At 41.1% G+C, this 22,531-nt stretch overlaps 1 protein-coding gene across 5 annotated transcripts in view; it reads right to left on the bottom strand.

The window, feature by feature from the left end:
* Nucleotides 1-22,531, bottom strand: part of mid2 (midline 2) — a 220,743-nt gene that overhangs the window by 128,878 nt on the left and 69,334 nt on the right. For 2 of the 5 annotated variants that reach the window (XM_048605342.1, XM_048605348.1), the window contains exon 1: nt 452-660. The exons of 1 other annotated variant lie outside the window; for it this stretch is intronic. The gene's annotated coding sequence lies outside the window, so the exon portion shown is untranslated. Of the gene's footprint in view, nt 1-330; nt 354-451; nt 661-22,531 lie in introns of those variants that run through there. 2 more of the 5 variants (XM_048605344.1, XM_048605347.1) reach the window with 2 other exon arrangements.

Raw genomic sequence — 22,531 nt, 5'->3', positions numbered from 1 at the left:
ACCACGTTCTTTCTGTAGCAAAATGATGTGTAAAATTATTCTAAAACTAAGATATGCATTTTTATCCAAACCGGAGTCTCTTGCTCTATTTTCATTCAACACTACTGCACTTACACACGTAGGAACTGTGTTATTTAAGTAATCTGTCAAACCACAACTATATATATACAAACTGAAAACACTTCTGAATGAAGAGGCATGTAAATTGCAATATGCAAATTTATCCAGGGACCAAGATCGAACTGAGAGCATGACAGGTTCTTGGCTACAAAGGGAAGGTAGTCTTTTTATATTAAAAAAAAACAAAAAAAAAAGCTGAGCTCAGGCTACCTCGGTTCAGTCGCAAGTCTCCTTCTCTCGGTTTCTCAGCCACTCTAAAATAAAGAGACTGATGCGTAAACGGGAATTAAATCCGGTACCCAAGAAGACCCTGGTGGGAGGGGATACTTACCAGCTGACTCTGGTATACGGCTGACAATCCTGTCATCTTGGAGAAGTAGAACCACGTTAAACACCGCCAAAGCAGAAGAATGGGGAAAAGGAGGTGAGAGCAGCGAAGCAGCCGCGCCGAGTCCTGACAGCAACACACTGAGAGCTAGAATCCGAATATCTAACTTCTGAAGCGATACAATTGCAGGAAAGCAACTCCTCCCACTTTACCTCACTGCCACAAAGAGGGAGAGAGAGAGAGACAGCGAGCTGCATGATTTTCTGGCGCACTAGACCATGCTGAGAGGGGCTATTTCCTTGATCGTCACTCCTGTAAAATGATTGAAAAGCTACAATAAAACACTTGTTAGTGACTGTAACTACCGCCTCTTGTCGTTAATATAATTGACCCGTGACTACGTGGCTAGGGATACTGCAGAAGGCTCATTGTTCCCCGTTTTTATTCCCAGGACTTTGAAAACAGCTGATTTCTTTATAGATAGCTACAACTCCTGACAATTTAAAATCTCGCAGTGCTGTGGAATTTTGGTTCTTATTCATTTACTGCGGAGGATGACTGGGGGAGGGGTGGGAAAGGTAGTGAGTGCCCTGGTGGATAAAATGGTAATCTTCAGCATACAATGGATCAAAAATAAAATCTGGGCTCCATTCTCAGCCAGTTTTCAGTTATCTCCGTCTACCAGCAAGTACCACTAAAACCTCCCTAAAGGTCTTTGAATGATGCAGGAAAATCGATCAGGTTCCCTGCTACAGTACACGTTCATTGTGACGTCTGGCGCGAACGATGTATTATTGTACAGAAGGTGGGCAAGGTATCTAACTCAACTGTGATGCACACATATCCGCTCCCACAGCCCCCAAGCCCTCCCAGCTAAAATGATGGAAGTCTCTGCTGATCCATAAGAAAGAGCCAAGACAGTAAAGTTTAACACAGGTGCCCCACACGAACGTGCTCCAGGACAGAGTACTGTGGTCGGGGGAGAATATGGTGAAATCGAACATAAAAGCATGGTTAAAACAAAATGTTCTAGGTGACAAAACAAGAGATTATTACTGCAACTGACAACTGCTTCGCAAGCGTGAGACAAGCTCCCAAATGAATCGAGCTTCCAAAACTGTTCTAAATTGCTGTTCAGTACTGTCGTTGTGCTGATGTAGAAAACGTAGAATTTAGGCAACTTTTTAGTCATACTGATTGAGGGACATACGCTGACCAGGAAATCGAGTGAACTTCCCGTTGTTCTTCAATGAGTGTTATGGGATCGTTTACAATAACTTATACAGATAGAACTCAGTTTAAAGTCTCATTCCAGAGACAATATTTTTGACAGTATAGCACTATTCCAGTACTACACTAGTGTCAATCTATGGTAGGTTGTCAAGTTCAGACAAAGCTCCAAAACCGAATAATTGAAACCCTGACCCAAATTAGCACTTTATCTGTCATCATTCTGTACGCTGCATTGAAACAAGATGGAAGTAGCTCCTTGGTTGAGCCTAATAAATGTTTTCCTTCCCGTTCTAATATATTCTTCTTAGTAATCCTGTCCTACAGGGGTGACTTAAGGCATGATACAGTTGTTTACGAACTGCTCCTATAGCGGGCCAGCGCAGACAGACAGACAGACCTCACGGTCTCTTTCTGTATTTTGACCATTCTATGACTCTAGTATTGCACAAGATGGCCTTAATGAGCACCCGAGGTTGGACATTAATATTGAGCTATTTTTAATTTCACAATTATTATGCTAACAATAAAATACATTTTCGGGTAGGGAGGGGCGGTGGTGTTAACTCATGTGACAACCTCATTAGAGTGTTTTTTTCTAGCACAGCGTTGTTCAAAGCAGCTTTTAATGAGAAAATTCCTAATAGAATTTAAGAAAGTTGTCACCGGGCAACTTGTGAGCCCATTACAGATCATACAGGATTATGACTGGATAAGCAGTTACGCAAAGGATAACACACGTCAGAACATATTCTTGGATTGTAGCTACGAAACGCAAGATAGGACAATGATATACATGTTCCATGCAGAGGCCCAAGTCAATATGTATCATGTCTTGGACAGAGAATAATAATGACGTATTACACAAACAGTAACAAATAAAACAAAAATAGGTGATGTAACACACTAGAATATTACAATTTTTGTTACAGAGAATAGAACAATTGCATCTGAATCTTAAAATAAATTATTATACAAATGAAAACTATTTGTCTACCCACACAAGAGAAAGTCTGTTACAATATTTCTCACTATCATCCTTATTTTAAGGATGAATTTAAGACACTTTACCATGTACTCATTATAAAACTCAGGTTTAATGCTTTTCCAGTTACACATCACACTCAGATTATACAGCTCTCATGCAGATGAGTTTGTAGCCATTTTATTCAACCTATTCAGAGATATTATGACACACTTCCGGGACAAGTAGGAGTTGAACCCAGACCTTCTGGCTCAAAGGAAGGGACATTACCACGACACAATAAAACCCTTGTAATTTGTGTTTATATCATGGATTTCACACATTTCAGAATGCCCCAAAGTGTTTTAATGCCAATTAAATACATTTGAAGTCTAGTCATCATGTAGTCTAGGTAAAGTCAAAGTCAAATTGCACAGATCCAATTCTCAGTAAGAGCAATGTGATAATGACCATGTAATCTATTGTCTAGTGATGTTAGTTAAGCTATGTATACTGACCAGGAATATCAGGGATTACCGTATTGCTCTTTAAAATAGCGGCATGGGATCTTTTATATTAGAGAGAGGAGTGAATTTTGGTTCAAAGTTTCATCTGAAAAAAGGACACCTCCAATTCTGCAGTGTCAACCGAGTTTTTTGAGCTCAAGTCTCAGAGTGACACTTCAACATCCCCAGCATTCTGATTCTCAGGTGAGCCTGCTACCAATTAATGAAACATTCTTTCTCTGCTATCTTTATGTCTTTGCTCTGCCTTCACTCCAACCAGATGCTAAATATTTTAGAACACATTTCTGGAAAAGATGAGTGGATTAAACAATCTAGTTGGATACTGTGACTCAGTTACCTCAAAATCATTATTTCTGGAACTAGCTTTTGGGGCCAGGCTGGTTCCATTGCTGTTTGTGTCTGTCAAATTTCAGCACAAGGTTTTTCTTCCTGGCCTGGTTGCAAAATGTGATTATAGAAAAGTCTTAGGGGCTGCATTGTGGTTTTGGATATACAATGTCATGGTGTCATGATTCCATTTTTCTGCCATTTATGTGTTCTTGATTGCAGTTCACTTATCAAATCAAAGTGAAGAATTAGAGAAAGTCCAAATCTCTCTAGCGTTCTGTTTGTATAATATAGAGATTACCAAACAATGCACATGTTGGCAGATGTGACATGGTCCATGATCAAATCTAAGGCATTGGTCCAAAACTATTGTCAAAAGAATAGCACTCTAATTAATCAAATTGAGTTACTTTCTTCATTGAGACTATCAAGATAAGATATTTTCTTGTTCATCTTCCCATTCTATGCATATTTTGAGATCAAAGGAACAAAAGAACTATTCCCAATCTTTTGAATAGCAAACATCTGCTGCTGGAAAACAGATTGTTCCATGATTTTAATTCCATTCTTGCAAGGAAGCACTTGATCCCCTCTGGATATCTCCCATTGTAACCAAGCTAAAGGCTATACTAAATGCCAACACTAAACTCAGCAATTGTAAACTACCTTCATTTGCTTTGACAACAATTGGCAGGGGTGGAGATAGAGAAAAGCTAGGCTGAGGTCATTGAGTTTTCTTCTTTAGTTGCAGATGAAAATTATTGAAAATCTTATCATAAAAAGGTGTATTAAGTGGACAGATATTCTTTATTGACACCAATAGCCAAGTTTATCCTGTCTGTGTTTGTCAATTTCCAAACAATCTAGTCAAAAATAGGTGACTAATCAAGACATATTAAAAGTGACAAGTCCCATTGCATCACTCAGTGATGCAGTGTATTTATTCCTGTGCAAATGTTCTACAATAGTTGGTTCAAGAGTTTCCAGCTTCTTAACTCTCAAAATATGCCTGAATAAGTTTGTGAAGAAATATAAAACAGTCATTTCCCATCCTGGATCCTTAAAACGAGAAGGCAAAACTGACCTAACCATATACTCTTGCACGATCTTTTTGGGCTCAGAATGTTAATGTTACAAACAGACCAAAATGAAGGAGATGGGGAAGTTGGCTTAAGTGCAGATTTATTGCAAGTTATAAAATGAATATTTTTGTTTTTGATTGACTTTGACATGTTGAACTGAATTCAAGTTACAGTTCTTAATGACAGTAAGAGCAAAACAGTCTCATAATTAAACACACTGCCAGAAGACAACAATACCACACATTGCTATTCTGATATAAGCAAAGTCAATTCCTCTTAGAAGTGGTATATTTGTTTAGAATTTTTATTTTAAACATGTGGTTCTGTTTCAATTTCAGCTTAAGCTCTTTCAGCGGATGGTTGATTCTGAATTAAATGAAACTGACATGAATTTGACAAGTTATTCATTAATTGAAGGTGTGGCATGGTTTTAATGAATGCTTATCAGTTGAATTTCAAGTTCATTGTGTTTGCCAGTGATTTGGACTCTATTTACACAAAGCATGACATTGCTTCACCTTGGACGCACAAGGAAGTTGTTATCACAACTGTATTGAGCTAAGCACTCTGTCCTGCAGCAAGGACGTTGGCATTCTGAAACACTGAGTTGCCTGGTGAGGTTTTCCCTGCCAGGCTCACTCACCTCATTCCTGGATTTGAATAGTACTCAGTTGACAACTAACTTCTGATTATCATTCACTGAATTTTGGAATTAATCGACAATATATGACAGCAGCTTATTCCATTTGTATTGGTGGATGGTATTTAAATGCAGGAAAGTTGAACATCCACTTGGCCAGGACAGCCCCCGAATTCTCAATGAACATATTAGCACCCTACGTGATTCAGACTTTCCTGACTAGGGAAGAATAGGATTCTCCGAGACCCATTCTAAGCAGATAGCTTCCAGAAATTAATTGGCAAAAGAATGCACAATATGAATCTGCCACACATTTCCATTCCTCAACGTTGCTTTCTGGTTTCTTTTGCAACATTTGGCAGTTGAAAACTAACTTGACATACCAAATTCTGAATGTGCACCCCCATACAATATCTGTAGACTCAGATTGTCCTGTGGGAATAATGGTGAAACTGTCAGTATTCATTGCTGTTATTCTACTAAAACTGACAGCAACTTCAGGAAAAGACAGAATAATTCAGAAATCAAAAAGCTGCTCCTGTGAATCTACATTCTCCATTGGTTACTTGTGTAGGCTCTTATACTCCTTGCAAACATTAATTGACAAGAATGTCCACTTTGATGCTACTGTTCTCATTCTGAACAGGGAAGCACTTTAGAGAGAGTCAGCAACACCCTCAGAATGATGGCCAAGGTTTATGTTACCCTCATATTTTGGAAGGAAGAGCAGCTGGATCATCTACAGTTACATGTAGAAAGTGACATGATGATATTGACACTCACCAAGACATCTCAAGTATTAACAAACTGCTGCTGGTAGAAGAAAATAAAATAAATAAAAATATAAACCTTAAAACACAGAAATTCATTTCAAGAATGGGCACATAATGGATGACATTAGGTTGGCTGTCAGTTGTGCACATATTTGTGAGACAATTAGCTTGGTTGCAGTCAATGGAGTCAAATTTCAGGTGTTGTATGTACTGGGCAGCTGATCTGTACCTACTTGTTTTAAACAACTGCTCAAGATAAATATCTGCCCCACTTGTCTTCAAAAGCAAAATTTTCCAACTGGTAGCTTTTCAAAAAGAGTTATTTTCACAAAAATTCTTTTGGAAATGTTTTCCTTTGAATGTTTATAAGCATTCAAGGTGATGAGTAAATGACATGCGTGTATAGTCAGCTCATTTCTATGATATATAAACATAAAAACTGACAGAAAACAAAAGATTAGTTTGTCCATTGATGCCTGGTCTTCTTCATGCTGGTTGGAGAGCTGTGAATAAACACTTCATCCCCCTCTTCGCCTCTGCCATCTCACACTCATCCTGGAGAAGGAAAATAAATCATTCCTGGTTCTATTATTCCAAAAAGGAAAATAAAAGCTCTTTCAACTACACTGTACTTATAAAATTGTTCTTAATCCAACTTTGATTTAAAAATAAATAACATAGATTGCAACAAATATTACATGATCCCGCAGGAATTTTACAGCCCATTAAATACTTTTGAATGATAGTCATTGTTATGAAAGGTAGTGATCATTTGTGCAAGTAAACTTCCACAAACAGCAGCGAGATAGTGACCCATTCATCTGTCCTAGTGACTTTGCATTAATATCCTTTGTTTTTGCTGTCTGTCTCTTTCTGAAGTGCTTTTAAACATTCAGGTCTGGTGGCATGATTCAGGAAACTGACAAGGAGGATCAACACAAACAGGATGAGGAAACTGAATTAACATTCAAAGCTGAAATGCCACAAACATTTAGGGCTAATGAGCAGAACTGCACTTGCTCTTTTACTCTATTTCATGCAGTAATTTTCAAGAGGGTCCCTTTGTGATACCAGCAACAAATGATGAAAAAACTGCAGGTCAGATGTGCTGATGTTGCAGTTAACTCAAATGCTTCTTAAAAAGGGAATCTAATGATGAGGCAATCTACTTGAAAAGGCAGTGGCATCCTGAGAAACTGTCAGCAAAACTATTTTCAAATTTACCAAGGCAATATTTCCTTGAAGGTATTTTTAAACAACCTCTACCAGACATGTTATGACACATATCTGGAGTTGGTGGGACTTAAACCTGGACCTTTTGGCCCAGAAGCAGGGACACTATCATAAAAGGCCAATAGTTTTTCTTGTATCCTGCTCAACACTGATCTTCAATCAAAGCCAAATCATTTGGTCATTACTGTCATTGTTATTTTTGAAATCCGAGTACCTCATCTGACACATTTGTTTATATTACATAATGGCTCTGCTTCAAAAAGCATTTAACTCATGGTGTAGCATTTAGGATGTTCTGAAGACATGAAAGATGCAATATAAATGCATATTCTCTTAAATTATAGATACTCTGGACTTTTTGACATTAAGGATAGCCCATGGTCAGTCAGGAAAGGAAACGCATGAACATATGAATTAGGAGCACAGGAAGGTCAATTGGGCCTTTGAGTCTGCTCCGGCCTTCTGAAAGATCATGGCTGATCTAATTCCTCCCCATTCTCAACTCTCACCTTTCACTCCCTTTGATATTAAAAATCTATCTCCTTAAAAATAATCAAAGTCTACTACCTCTTATAAGACCTTGGAGAAGTAAGCCATTCAGCCCATCAGGTTTGCTCTTCACATTCAATCATGCTGACAATCCTCAACTGCCCTTTCCTGCCTTTTCCATGTAACCCCTGATTCTCCTACTAACTAAATATCAGTCTTGAATATATTTAACCGCCTAGTCTCTACAACCCTCTTCGTTAAAGACATCCACAGATCAAGACAGAAATTTTCTCTTCACTGCCCTAAATGGTGACCCCTTATTTTGAGATCATGCTCTGGTCTTAGCTCTCTCCCAAGGAGAAACAACCTCTCCACACCTACCCAGTCAAGCCTCCCTAAAGAATCTTATATGGTCCATTAAGGTTGCCTCTCATTCGTCTAAATTTCAGTGAGTACAGGCCCAATCTACTCAATCTCTTCTCACAAGGGAATCCTTCCATGTCTGGGACTAACTTAATGCACCATCTTTGGACTGCCTCCAATACCAGTCTATCTTTCCTTAAATATAGAAGCCAAAAAACTGTTCACTATATTCTAGACGTGGTCTAACTAGTTTCCTGTGTAGTTTTAGCAAGACCTTCATTTTTATACTCCATTCCTTTTGAAATGAAAGCCAATATTCCATTTCCCTTGAGGAAGAGAGTTTGAAGTCTCACAATCCACTGAGAAGTTGTAAAGAGGATCTTCCATACAATTGACTTAGAATTCATATTCAACTCTTGAATATTCAATTCAATACCCCTTGCATATTAAAAATACTGTGGGGCCATCATACAGAATAAAGTGGGTAAATACAAAATAAAGGAAGCCATATTGTGTATTGTAGACTATATTCATGCCAATTTTGAAAACTAGCTAAGATGGAGTAACAGTAGCAAAGGTGGCAAAAAGCTCAAACTTCTAAACTGATCCTTAATTGAGGACTTTTTGGTTGGAACACAAGGAGTCAGGCTGAAAATGGGCTGGAAGAATGGTTTGTCATCAGTTACACAGCTGGTACATCCAATATACCATCATGACTGCAGAGAAAAGAAAATCTAACGTTCACAAGCAATGCATTTTTCGGCAACAGTGGATCTAGAGGTTACTGAAGGGAATGTGAGTCCTGAAGCTTTGAAGTTTATTTTCTGGCAATTAAAGGACCTTGTTCAACTCCCCCTTAGGATATTTTTGTGTCTGACATTTAATTTTACACATTTTGTAGCACTTTGTTCTTTTGACCATGTCAAAAGAGGTTTATTTTCTTTTGCTCCAAATTTTAAAAAAGCCACTGCGTGCTGCAATCACTTTAAAAAAAAGCCTGAAAATATGTTGCAAGGACAGTTATGGATGTTGCATTTGTGCTCTTTGATGATTCCAATTGACTGTCTTCAAAGTGAGGGGTGTAATCCATACAGTCAAATAATCTCTGCAGGTACAACCCAGGCCTGGAAGGACATACTCATACTTGAAGTCCTGGAGCCATTTCACAATTGAAATAAACATAGTGAAAATGATGCACACACTCATCATGCACTTCACTGAAATCCTAGTGATAAATCTGACTCTATGCCTTCAATTACAGACGATGACCTAGAAAAAGACAATGTCCCACTATGAAGAAAGCACTAAAGAGAGGCACTAAATAGAACAGAATTACATCAGGAAACCATTACTGTGCCATTATAAATAATCACTAACAAACTTAAACATTTTTGTTGAGATCAGTGTTGTTTCCTAATGCTTGCCCCGCCACAACAGCTACAGCATGGCAAGTCCATGAACACCTTAGCAACTTGAAAATTTGAATATTTGAAAACCATAAATAAATAAATAGCATGAAATCCAAGTGTGAAGACCGTATCAATCAACATCCACACTCAGTTCTCTGTTACAACACGCAAAATTTTCCACAGGCATAAGAATGGATGCAATGCTTGCCACCATCACAATTGGAAAAACCCATTAGATTTGTATCCAGCAGACACTTATGCGGTCACCCAGTGGGCCTTCAACTGGGCTCACTTCCCAGGACAGCTGTGGCCCACCCTAATGGAAAATGCTGACCAATCAGTTCGGCAGTCACCGAGAATTTCAGTGCCTGCTGGTGGCACAGCCTGGAAGTCACATGTACTTTACAATGAGAAATACAAAATACACAGTTGAAAGCTTTTATTTGTCATCACAATGTGGCGCCATTTTGATAGTTTAAGAATGAGAACAGAATGAAAAGATGTAGTTTAAAGGGAAAGTTCATTTACATTAGAGTTCTAAGTCTGTTCAGAACCACCACCGCCTAGCCAGACCCAGCTGACATCATATTCGCCGATCCTCAGGTGCCATCTTTTGCTCCTAGGCTGACTCACCTCTGCCACTGCCTGTGCTAGCCCAAACAACGTTGGAGTCTCTCACTGTGATCCACCTCAATGTTGCCGCGGTGCCCTTCAGACACTGCTTTGCCAGTGCCAGTGCCAGGCCCAACCAATGAAGTTGCTTATTCTCAGGTGCCATCTTTCGCCACTGGGCCTACCTTGCTGATGCCTCCTCAGGGCTCGCTCTCCCCCGTGCTGGGCTCGCTCTTCCCCTGCCACAGGTCTGCACCTGGATAACTCGCCGTTGCTAATGCTGTCTCAACACTTCATTGTAAAAGGCAAGTAAAACAGGAAAAAAAAAACAAGAAAAGAAAAAAGATGAAAACAAAAAGCAGACAGAGCAGACGAGTCCAGTGCTCAGGAGCTGTACTCCACCATCAGTGGATGTTTTATGCACTGCCAAGTGGCAAGGTGAATTTCTCATTAGACAGCTGTGTTGCCAATTAAATGGGATTATTGTTTGTTAAACACCTTATTAATGCCATAACTCATCTCATTAATATTCAGCTATCCTTTAAAATTGTGCTGAACAAGCTAAATGTTGAAAGATCTTGACATGGAAATCAGAGCAGATACCTGGTGACTTTAGCTTGGGCCTTGCTCCAAATGACCTCCATGTAGGACACTGGGCACTAACAACTCCGGGCATGTTCCCATGGGCAATGGGTACATGCAACACACATCTGCAGATATTGGCATTCAACACCTGAAAGCCTCAAAGAACACTCATGAAACTTCACATATCTACCTACAGCACACTTCTGCTGGTCAATGCTACATGTCAGCTCCATTACCAACTATCATTGTAATTCTACAGCAAGGACACTGTGCTCAGAGACTCACACCCAACTCATGGACTGGACAAGGCTGCATCTCCAGCCTATTCATTTATTCTCATGGCTGTCACTTACTGGGAGACCACCCAATGCTGTCAGCATTGCCACCTTCTATTGTCCTGCCTTGCTGTTTTGTGCATTCCCCTCTCTTCCAGAGATACCAGACTCACAGTGCTGCTGTAGTTCTGTACTATTTAGCCCAGACATAAATGCAGGAAGCTTATTATGGCTGTCAGCAGTCCTCAGTCAATTGAAGGGACATAGCAGTCAATCTGGAGGTACACTCTGAGTAAGTGATGGACAGCCTCCTTACTCGCTTCTTGGACATGGTCAGTTAGCTGTTCAGTTTGGTCAGAGTCAAGATGTTCTCCACATAAGGGATGAAGAGACAAAAGTCAGGCAGCCCATCCACTTGCCTTGATTTTTTTTGCCCTATTTGAGGACTGTTTTCCTTCTGGAATCAGAGGGTATCATGGGAGATGAAAGTGGGTGGCACAGCCATTATTTTGATGAAGGTGGGGAGATGTCCCGTTGAGTGAGGGCATGCAGGGTTAATGGTGTCGTGGATTGGGATTGGAGACAATGAGTGAGGGAAAATGTTGCAGAAAATAATGAGAGTGGTAGAGCATGAGCCTTGGTGGAGGGGTAGGTACAGTGGCAGAGATAAAATGACTGTGAGCTTTATCAGCGAAAAGATACGAGGGCAGAGTGGAGAAATCATTGACCCTCTCATCATATTGCTGTGCATTCCTTCAGACAGCTAAGACTGCAGTTTCCTGGGTGGAAACATTGGGCCACGCTAGTTTGGTCTGCTGGTCCTGGTGCAAAAGCACATCTGTCTGTGCAGCACACCATCTAGCAGAACCTCCAGGGCCCTGCCTGTAAAGCAGGGTCTAAAATTTCCCATGTCTGCCATCTCCTGGGCAAATGGCAGTCACCGTGCTGGGCTACTCTGCCTGACAGCACTTGTCCAGGTATACAACAGCCTTGTAAAGAGTGCACACTGGCACCAGCAAGTCCAGGATATTTACTGAGGGGCCCAGGGAATGGCGCATGATAATATGGTTTTAGAATTGGATGTGAGGGACACAATAGGGGCAGGGTAGATAGTTAATGAAGGAAATTCAGTAAGATACAGTGAGAAATCATGCTAAGCCTCACTGCTAAAATCTCTCCAGAAAACTCCATATAACTTGCACTTAACCAAAAAAGATTCTACCAGATGATCACCATGACTGAAGTGGTGTACAGAACCCTCTCACCAATTAAAAAAAATAACCAAACACTTTTTTCATAAAGGCAGTATCCCTTTAATTTTAATCAGAATGACAGATGAATTATGAGCTGCTTGCCTTTATCGCAAGGGCCCTCACTACATTGCACTGCTTAATGGCTCAATATTTTCAGACAGTAGACATACTCTATCTATTTAATCAAGTTTCTGATGGATCACACTGCTGAACTCGAGAAACACGTTCGCAAAAGAGAAGCGTCTGTGATAAAGAATCAATTCTGCTAATAGTCCTGTCACCAGCTCTACTCCAACCATGCATGTAATCAGATCAAATTGTGTTGGAAACAGGAAGGGAAAGCAGAATGGTGTCCTTTTGACAGGAAATGTTTACACTAAAGTGATTATAGGCCATGAAAGTGGCTTTTAAGCCCATTGCCAGAATCCCTGAACAGTTCTCCAACTTCTATGGATCTGCCCCAAATGAATTATCTTTAAAATTAATGAGCATACGCGATTCAAACTTCAAAATCTGTTGCAATTTTATTGGAAATAAGAGGATGTAAGTGCAAAGCAATGGATTACTTTCCATTGGTGTTAGCTAGGCTGTAATCACAAAAACCCACATTGGAAGATAATTAAATTACATCTCCCAGCATTGTACAGTTTTCATTGAGCCAACAGTTATGTTCCCTTTTCAGTTATCTTCTCTTCTTTTCCTATAGGAGACATATGGGCCAAATTTTCATACCAGTGTTAGAAATTGAGAGTTGGGTCATTTCCTGGCAATGTGTCTTGCCTCCTGTGTAAATCTGTGCGCTGGGTGGACACCAAGAACAACATGTTAGAATACCCACCCCCATTTGCTGGGGCATCAGGCATGATCTATTCACGACTATTAGGTTACTCAATACTTGCCACATTAATCTCCCAAGATTTATCCTAAGCCCATCATCTGTTCATAGTTATCCCATGCTCCTTTGTAACTCCAATGCCTCCTTTGCATTCTCATTTATCCTCCTTATTCACTTTCCCAGTACGAACTATGGACAGATGTTATTGCAGTGATTGGAATGAGGTCAGCAAGGTGGACCTCAGAATATGAGTTCCCTGATTAGCGATGTTTACCTGGCCCAATCAGATAGTCCTGGCTAACAGATATAAACAAGAGTGGCAGGGGTTCTACTCCCTGCAGGAACCGGCTCTGAGCTAGCTGAGTCAATATCTTGTACTATGCACGTGAAAATAAAGGGCACCTTGATGACAGGATACCAGCCTTTGTGAAGTTATTTCAGTGGCAATGAGAGAAATATATGCCCCTGAAGAGATTTGCTCTCAAACAGTCATCTTTGAGTTGTAGCAAGCATTTCTGGCATCATGCCACTGTTTGGTAAGCTTGACTCATTTGATCCATCCAAAGACTGGGCTTGGTATGTGGAAAGAATAAATTATTTTTATCGTGGCAAATGACATTGAGGCAGACAAAAAGCAACGAGTAATTCTCCCGACAGCTTGTGGACACGCAGCTTTTTGTTATTAGGAGCCTAACTTTCCCAGAGACAGCAGGTACTAAAACCTTTTAAGAGTTGATGGCTTTAGCTGAGGAATATTATTACCCAAGCCTCCTCCAATTTTCAGACGCTATCAGTTTTACTCAGCAGCTTGAGAAGCAGGGGAATCCATACTGGGATTTTTGATGAGGTTAAGATGACTGGCAGAGGCATGTGATTTTGGTTTCAGCCGAAGTGAGATGTTGAGAGACCATTTGGTACATGGGATTAATGATGCGACCATGCAAAAGCACCTACTAGCTGAAGCCCAACTGGACTTCAAACAGACACCACAACTGGCACTGTCATTAGAAAATGCAGCAAGTGGAGCATATGAGTTGCAGGGTATTCCGAAAGAAGTGGACACACTCACCAATCTGACCGAGCTTGAGGGACACAACTTATGAAGACAATTGCATAGCCTCACTCCGGACATATCCTGAACAGAGGGACTTGAGGTCAACCCACAGCAAAACCCCAAGCCTCGACGGAACGGTTAAAATTTTGAGGGCCTGGGCCAGCAGGCCATTGTAGTTGAAGCCGATATGCGGGCTCAAGACTGCAAAAGAGTTCCTGGGTCTGAATTGAGTGAGAGAGCTCATAGGCTGGTATCCAGGAGGGTGCATACCCTGGAAAGTCCATCTACAGCTGGTTTGGGATAGTCAAATTGCTTAGCAACATCCAAATCAGAGCCAATCAAAATAAACACATGGTTAAATGGTCACATGGTTCTAATGGAGATCGTTACCAAGCACCACTGTATTAGTGATTGCAGAACCAGTCTTTGCCAAAATTTGCACTGGACTCTAACCCTCAAGTTTGAGTAAAATCTTGGCCAGACTGAGGATGTACATTGGGGAACCCCTACAGGTAAAGGGTACAACTTGAGTTCTAGCCTCTTATGAGAAGCATTTTGTTCAGTAACCACTGATTGTAGTGAAAGCCTTGGGCTGAAGCTTGATGGAGCAAAATCAGTTGAGAAAGATTTAACTTGATTGGCTTAACATTTTTCGATTAGAAAATGACTGCCTGAGTGAAGTCCTAAGTAAATACCCAGATGTTTTTCAAGAAGGTCTAGGGGCTATATAAGGGGCCAAGGTACCTTGCAGGTTGACCAAGAAGCAATTCCACGATTCTGCAAGGCCCGCCCAGTGCCTTTGTCTTATGTGCAAGAGTAGAGGCAAAAATCAGGAGGCTGGAAAGTGAAGGAATTATCAACCCAGTACACAGTTTATGGAATGGGCAGACCAGTTGTAATGACTGTGAAGCCAGACAGGTTGGTTTGCCTTTGTGGGAATTTCAAACAAAGGGTGAACTGCTTTTCACAGCTGGATATATATCCAATCTCTCACAAAGAAGACTTAGATGTGAAATTGGTGCAGAAGCTGTCTTTCACAAGGCTGGATGTGAGCCAGGCATACCTGCAATTGTGATCAGGCATTCCCAGAAGTATGCTATAATTAATACCCATAAGGGTTTGTACCAATGTACGAGACTGCCATGTGCAGTATCGTCAGCCTGTGCCCATTTCCAGCAGACAATGGAGAACATTTTAAAAGGGCTACCCCAGGTTGCCATTTAGCTGGAACACATGCTAGTAACTGGGAAGACCAATAAAGAGTACTTGGAGAACTTGGACAGAGTGCTTAAACATTTCCCCCAGGCAGGCCTATGCCTTAGAAGGGAAGACTTTGTGTTTCATGCACTCCAAGACCAGGTTATACCTGTTGGAAGATAAAGTGAGAGCGATCAAAGGTGCCCCATCTCCCACGTCTGCACTGGAGCTTAGGTCTTTCCTTGGGTTGATGAATTATTCCTAAAAATTCATGTGTAAGCTGGCCTCCATCCTGACACCCTTACATCTGCCATTGAGAAAGGGTCAGCCTTGGAAATGGCCTTGTAGCCAAGATGCAGCCTTTAGGGAAGTGAAGAAGCAGCAATTGTCATTTAAGGTGCTTGCACATTACGATTCAAAGCGAGATGTGGTGCTGACATGTGATGCCTCCCCATATGGTGTTGGCCCAATGGGGAGGAATTCCCCATGGTGTTTGTTTCGCAGATGTTGGCCAATGCCTAATGAAAATACGCCCAGATAGAGAAGGAAGGTTTGGCAGTCATCTTTGGTGTGAGAAAGGTCCACCAATATCTTACGGATGTAAATTTGTAATAATAACAGACCACAAACTCCTGCTAGGGCTGCTTAGAGGACACCTATAGCTGCAGGTTGAATGCAGCAGTGGGCCGTTATTCTCAGTGCATACCATTACCTGTTGGAACACCATCCAGGAGGCTGAGTGGCTAATGCAGATCCCCTAAGCCGCCTCCCATTGACAGATACACTATTGGTGGTGTCGTCGCCACTGGAAGGGTCCGTCCTGATTTTAAACTTTCTGGATACCTTTCCGATCACCACTGACAATATCAGATTGTGGACATAAAGATCCCAAGCTGGCGGTAATGGGGGAAACAGAAGGGCCATCACAACCAGGCCTGAAACCTTTCTGGACCCGAACAGACCAGACCACCATAGAGGATGGCATATTATTGTGGGGAGCAAGAATGATTGTCCTGAGCAAAGGTCACCACCAGATACTGGTGGAACTCCACCAGGGGTTTCCAAAATGAAGATGTTGGTGGGATGTTATGTCTAGTGACCAGGATTAGATACCGACATAGCCATGTTGGTGGGGCAATGCCCAGAGTGCCAACAAGCACAAAAATTACCACCAGCGGCAGCAGCCCCACGTTCGTGGGAATGGCTGGGTAGACCCTGGACTCTTCATGGACTATGTTCTTAGTCATTGTGGACACCTATTCAAAGTGATTGGACATGCATAGAGTTCATTCATCAAACACAGGGACAATGATTAAGCAGCTGTCAGTATCATTTGAAGACTCCCAGAGGTGGTCAGTTACAGACAACAGGCCATCATTTACCAGCAGGGAATTCGAGTATTTCCTGAAGTCAAATGGCATTCAACATGTAAAGGCAGTTCCATACCATCCATTGTGCAATAGTCTGGCAGATAGAGCAGTCTACACTTTGTAGACTTAAAGAAACAGTCTACAGCTTCACTCAATACCAAACTGTCCTGGTTTCTGTTTGATTATAGACCACCCCTCTCACAACCACAGGAACAGCTCCAGCAGAGATTTTAATGGGGAGGAGACTCCACACCAACTTATATTGGATTTTCCCAGACCAGGGGTTGGGGGGTGGTTTGGTGAGGTGAAACAGCATCAGTAACAACAATACCGGACACAAAACTCCTCTAAGCAAGAGAGGCAGTTTACTTCTGGTGATGAAGTTTGGTGTCAAAACCACACGAATGGCCCTGTATGGTTAAGAGGCATGGTTGACGCAAGGTCAGGTCCTGTGATGTTCAAAGATTGAGTACAAAAGGTGGTCCTGAACAAGCACGTGGACAATGTGAAAACTGCAACCTCACAAATAGGGCAGCATAAAAATATAACCGGCCCCTCAGAACATCCGGCAAGGCTGTCAGAACCTGTAGGTTCTCCCCCTCTGCCTAGCATCGAGAAAACATCTGAGGACGAGATGGACCCTGTAGATATCATATGTTACTGTCTAAAGATGATGATTTTTTTTTGAGCTGCTCCAAGCGCTATGGTGGACTATGGTCCAGTACACAGCACCAAAATCTGAGATGGAGTCAGAGGAACTGGACTTGGTGCAAAAATGCCCCAGAAGAGGCTACTGGAAAAAGAATGGGCTTATGACCCTGGACTTAGAGAGGGAGGGATGTAGTGATTGGACAGAGATCAGCTAGGTGGACCTCAGAAAAAGAGTTCCCCCGACTGGGGCTGTTAACCTGGTCCAATCGGAGCCGAGGCTGACAGATATCAAACAGGTGTGTCAGGGGTTTTGCTTGCTCTGGGAGGTGGCTCTGAGCTATCTGAGTCGATGTTGGGATGGTGAAGTCTTGCTGCTGGTGTAAAATTCCATAGGCACCAGGTACCTGTTGGCATTTTGCTCAAATAGCCATTTGTCAGCTGGGATTGAGAGTGAATTATTCAATTTAGGGTGGAAGGGCAAGTGTACATTTTCCAGCACAGACTACTTGAACTGGATCAGGACTCCAGCTAAATATTCTCTTATCTGCAGACAAGGAACATTAAAAATAATTGTAACATTCAAACAGTTGCCTTGGCAGAGGCCAGTTGGCTTAATGCAGGCAACTGATTCAATCTGGGATATATTTGGTACCCATGATGCTGTCAATTGCTGAACCATTTGATGAGATTGAAATAATTTCCTGAGATAGTTGACTCCTAGGTTAATAATGGTAACAAACTGGCATTCATCAATATGATACATTAGCGGATTATCCTGTTTTATTTCATTGATGATGTATTGGTTATATTGGTTATCAACCTACACTCTCATTGTTCAATTCAAGGTCAACTGGAAAACAAAAGAGTTGGCCAAGTGGATTCTTCTGTGGGAGTGGAAATAAGTTTCATGCTTTCTCTCATAATTTTTTGTAATGAAATCATACAAATGTTAAAGAAAGTAAGTACAATGTGGAGCTGGAGGAACACAGCAGGAGAGTGATTGTTTCGGGTCGGGACCCTTCATCAGGACTGGGGAGGGGCCCTTCTCACTGACCAATCCCACTACCCCAAACTGCATCCAATTACCACCATTCCACCTCCCTTCCTCCAGCCCCACCCCTCCTCCTCCTATTTATTGCCCATCTCCCTTCTCCCCGCTCAGTCCTGATGAAGGGTCCTGACCCGAAACATTGACTCTCCTGCTCCTCTGATGCTGCCTGACCTGCTGTGCTCCTCCAGCTCCACACTGTCTTGACTCTGGCTCCAGCATTTGCAGTTCCTGCTATCTTAAAGAAATTACTGTATGTTAGATTTTACACCACCCTTTGTGGTAAAAAAGTAATAATTAAATTCACGGAATATAGAGACCAGTTTGCAAACAAGGAAGAATCAAAGTAGTCCACCTTTGGAGAAAATTAAGAGACATTCAGTTGTGGGAAGGACAAGTTATTGTTCCTACGTGAAACCTAAAGGGGTGATGATTTTGTCCAGCACTGTCTGGTTAAGTGTAACATGTGGTGTGACACTTAGACAAGAAAGTTCTTCGATTCAAATCTTTACTTATCTTAGCTAGGCATATTCTAGGTATGTTACAGAATGTGAGCTCTGGTGATTCTGATGTCTATAAAGTACAATCCAGCTGCTTGGACCATCCAGTTGGGTTCTTCATGATAAGTGCAGGGCTTAGCGGGGAAGGTTATAATAGAGAAGGCCTTCAATTTCTCACTCGAGAGCTTCAGAATGTTACAGGAAGGCAGGGGAGGTGACAAAGGCCATCCTGTGAGAGAGTTAATCCGGGTGGAGGTATGAAGTTAGCAGGGTCCCAAGCAGCCTGGTTAAATGCCTCCTCCCACCACCAAACCCATTATGGCAAGGGCACATGAGTCCCCACCGTATCACTTGGGTTATAGGAATAGTCAAAACTGCTACTTTCTGTGGAATGCTGGGATGTCAGCACTTGTGTTTCCTTAAGAGGGTTCCCTTATTTCAAAGATTCCTAAAAATAGCTTAAAAAACATGACTCAAAACTTTTAGTCTGGAAGGGAATTGACAGTTATGGAAGGGAGAGTTGGCAGGAAAGTGGAATTAAAGCCACAATCAGATCCATCGTAATCTAATTGAATGCAGAGCAGACACAAGATGAATGGCAGTTACCCTGTTACTATTACTTATGATCTTATGAATGTGCGTCCCACAAAACACTAATTAACATTAATAGATTAATACTAGTTCAGAAGAACTGTACCGGCATTGTATTTACTGGAAACCTGCTATTGAGCTAGTTAAGAGGGGAAACCCAAGCAAGTTAACTTTGCTTTATTATTGTGAAATACATTTCTGACAGATGTTTGAGGCAAGATACAGGCCAGGAGAGTCTAGTAAAAAGGGGTTAAAAAGTGTTGTTCTCAAATTGAGTGGATGTTGAAAGAGTGATTAAGTTCACAGAAAAGGATGGCATCTTCAGACCATTGCTTTTTCAAATGGACATTAGCGTTTAACATTCTCCCAGTTACTACAATAGTTAATCAAATACAGTTCAAGAATTGGGACACTTCAAAAAGATTTTGGTCAACTAAGTAGTTGGCATGAAGAACAGTGAGCAGATTTTAGCAAATGCGGTAGACAAAAAGGAAAGAAAAGCTGAAAAGTCAACATAAAGTCCCTACTATTTGCCTGAGCACTGGGTTGGGAGATTTGGTAATCATACGGTCAATACCCTTTGGAATTTACTGTTAGGTATCCACACATACAATTTTCATTTTAAAAGAAAAGAAAACCAAATAGGGTGGCACTAGCCTCATATTTTTATTGAAACAAAAGCCACTGTAAAATTGATGGAAAAGGTGAAAGTCCAAAAGTGAAAAGAAAACATATGCAATTTCCCTAAAATTTCCTTAAATATTAGATAATTTCTTTAGCTCATATTTGTGTTCCTCCAAGGTAAATATTGGCTTCCTGTAATTACGTGACCATAACAGTAATTATAACACAGTTAGGATGAACAACTAGAATTATGATTTGGTGTTTTATTTTGGAGAGCACAGTCAGTGATTTCTAACTGTATAGTGGAGCCCACACATCAACTAAAAACCGAAAGAACTGCGGATGCTGTAAATCAGGAACAAAAACAAAGTTGCTGGAAAAAGCTCAGCAGGTCTGGCAACATCTGTGAAGAAAAAAATAAGTTAATGTTTCAGGTCCGGCGACCCTTCCCATCAATTATTGCGAGTTACTCAGAGACCATGAGCATATGAAAAGCATCCCTATATATCCCCTGACTGATATTTCTAGAAATTGAGCTCATGGTCCATACATTTCAGTTCACTTATTGCTTCTCAAGCAAAAGAATCATTCCTCTCTATGTCAAGACTGAAGAAGTAATACTTGTGCACCACATGTACTTTCCACTCTTTGAACAGAAATATGGAGATGGGTTACGGTTTCAAAGCAGCCACTGACTTAATGCACGAGATGTGTGACTAAATCTCACACAGCTTTCACAATGTGAAGTTTAGGAATTAAGCTCAGTTTTGAAAAAGAAAAATGTTTTGCATTCATTTAGTATCTCTCATGACCACCTGATGTTTCTAAGCGCTTTACAGCCAATAAATTTTAAAGCATAGAACAGTTGTAATACAGGAAATTGAGCAGCCAACTTGCACACAATAAGCTCCCACAAATTCTAATCTAATAATAATTGGCTACTCTGTTTTATTACACTAGTTGAGGGATAAATTTTAACCATAACAATGGGTTTAACCCCCCTGGCTCTTCTTTGAAATAGTGCCGTGGGATCTTTTACATCTACGTGAGGGGATAGAAACAGGTCTTCAAATTAATATTTTATCTAAAAGATTCAATTGTTCATTCGCTTCCTCAAGTAAATTGTTGTCCTCAGATCCTGGAATGAAACTTGAACCCGCACCTTCTCACTCATCTATCAGAGTCTCTTTGCTCTTTTACATCCAATAAATATAAATTTAAGCATATTTGCTCCACTGGATTAGTCAACTTTCAATAGATCTGGCTGGAAACAGGACTGCAAGATATCCTATCTGCTGTACCCTCAACTGTACAGAGTAATGGATGGATTGTCTTATATGTACTGAATGTTTTGCAATTTCAAAAGTTACACTGCAGCACCACTCCAACAATAGTGGCAAATGATGCATAAAACGGGTTCCTACGGTGACAATTTCTCACGTATCTATTCACTCAAACTGGATCAAGCAGTACTCAAACGATCAAAACATTTAATTTTCAAACTCTAATATGCTATCCAAAAATCCCATATTGACTGGAAAATAATTTAGAAGCTACTCAACTGAATAATATAATTGTATTGCAAGGCTTCCGGATCGAGAGGCACAGGCACAGAGGGAGCGAGCGAGGAAGACACATACACACAGAGCGAGAGAGAGAGAGAGAGAGCTGGGGACAGAGATTGAGTGCGTGTGCGTGCGCGCAGTTCTGTTGGGAACTTGTTCAGGAATAGCATTGTTCATTCATTCTGAGCGGTATGTGGGAAGTAAAGCAATGTAATACAGACTTTCTTCACATTTACTGCATAGTCCTTTTTGATATTTGAAACTAACCATTCAATTTTCCTTTCATTTTTCTCTCTGAAGGTCATATTTACATCAGCATTCGATATAACGTTCAGATTCTAATGAATGTTGTAAAAGGGACATTGTTGAACAGCTCTAAAGGAAACTCTTTTTCAGCTTATTTTGCTATTCCAGCTGAAAAATGTCAAGGCTGGAAAATCAAGATAGTCCCCGACCATCAGCATTGCTTTCATCCGCGTCGGGTATGATACTTTGATGAGTATGCACGCGCTGGGAATACGTTCTTGGATGCATTGGGATTATTGGAGCTTTACAGATGTTGACTCACATTGCTTTAGCCACAGACTTGTGTGATTGCATTATCCAAAGGTGCAGGAATAGCATCCAGCCCTGATGACCCAAGATCTGAATCAGACGTTCATTTCTTTCACACATGGATCTTGAATCTCTCCAATGATGGTGCGATGTTGAGCTGCAGTTTGACACAGACCATTAAGTTGTTTGACTTCACAGACTGAAATATTAGCTTGGATCAGAGATAGTAGGAACTGCAGATGCTGGAGAATCCGAAACAACAAGGTGCAGAGCTGGATGAACACAGCAGGCCAAGCAGCATCATAGGAGCAGAAAGGCTGACGTTTCGGGC

This window comes from Rhincodon typus, chromosome 14, assembly GCF_021869965.1.
Source record: "Rhincodon typus isolate 14 chromosome 14, sRhiTyp1.1, whole genome shotgun sequence".
Taxonomy (NCBI): domain Eukaryota; kingdom Metazoa; phylum Chordata; class Chondrichthyes; order Orectolobiformes; family Rhincodontidae; genus Rhincodon; species Rhincodon typus.
The sequence above is the reverse complement of the archived record's forward strand: the minus strand, read 5'-3'. Positions and strand labels throughout refer to the sequence as shown.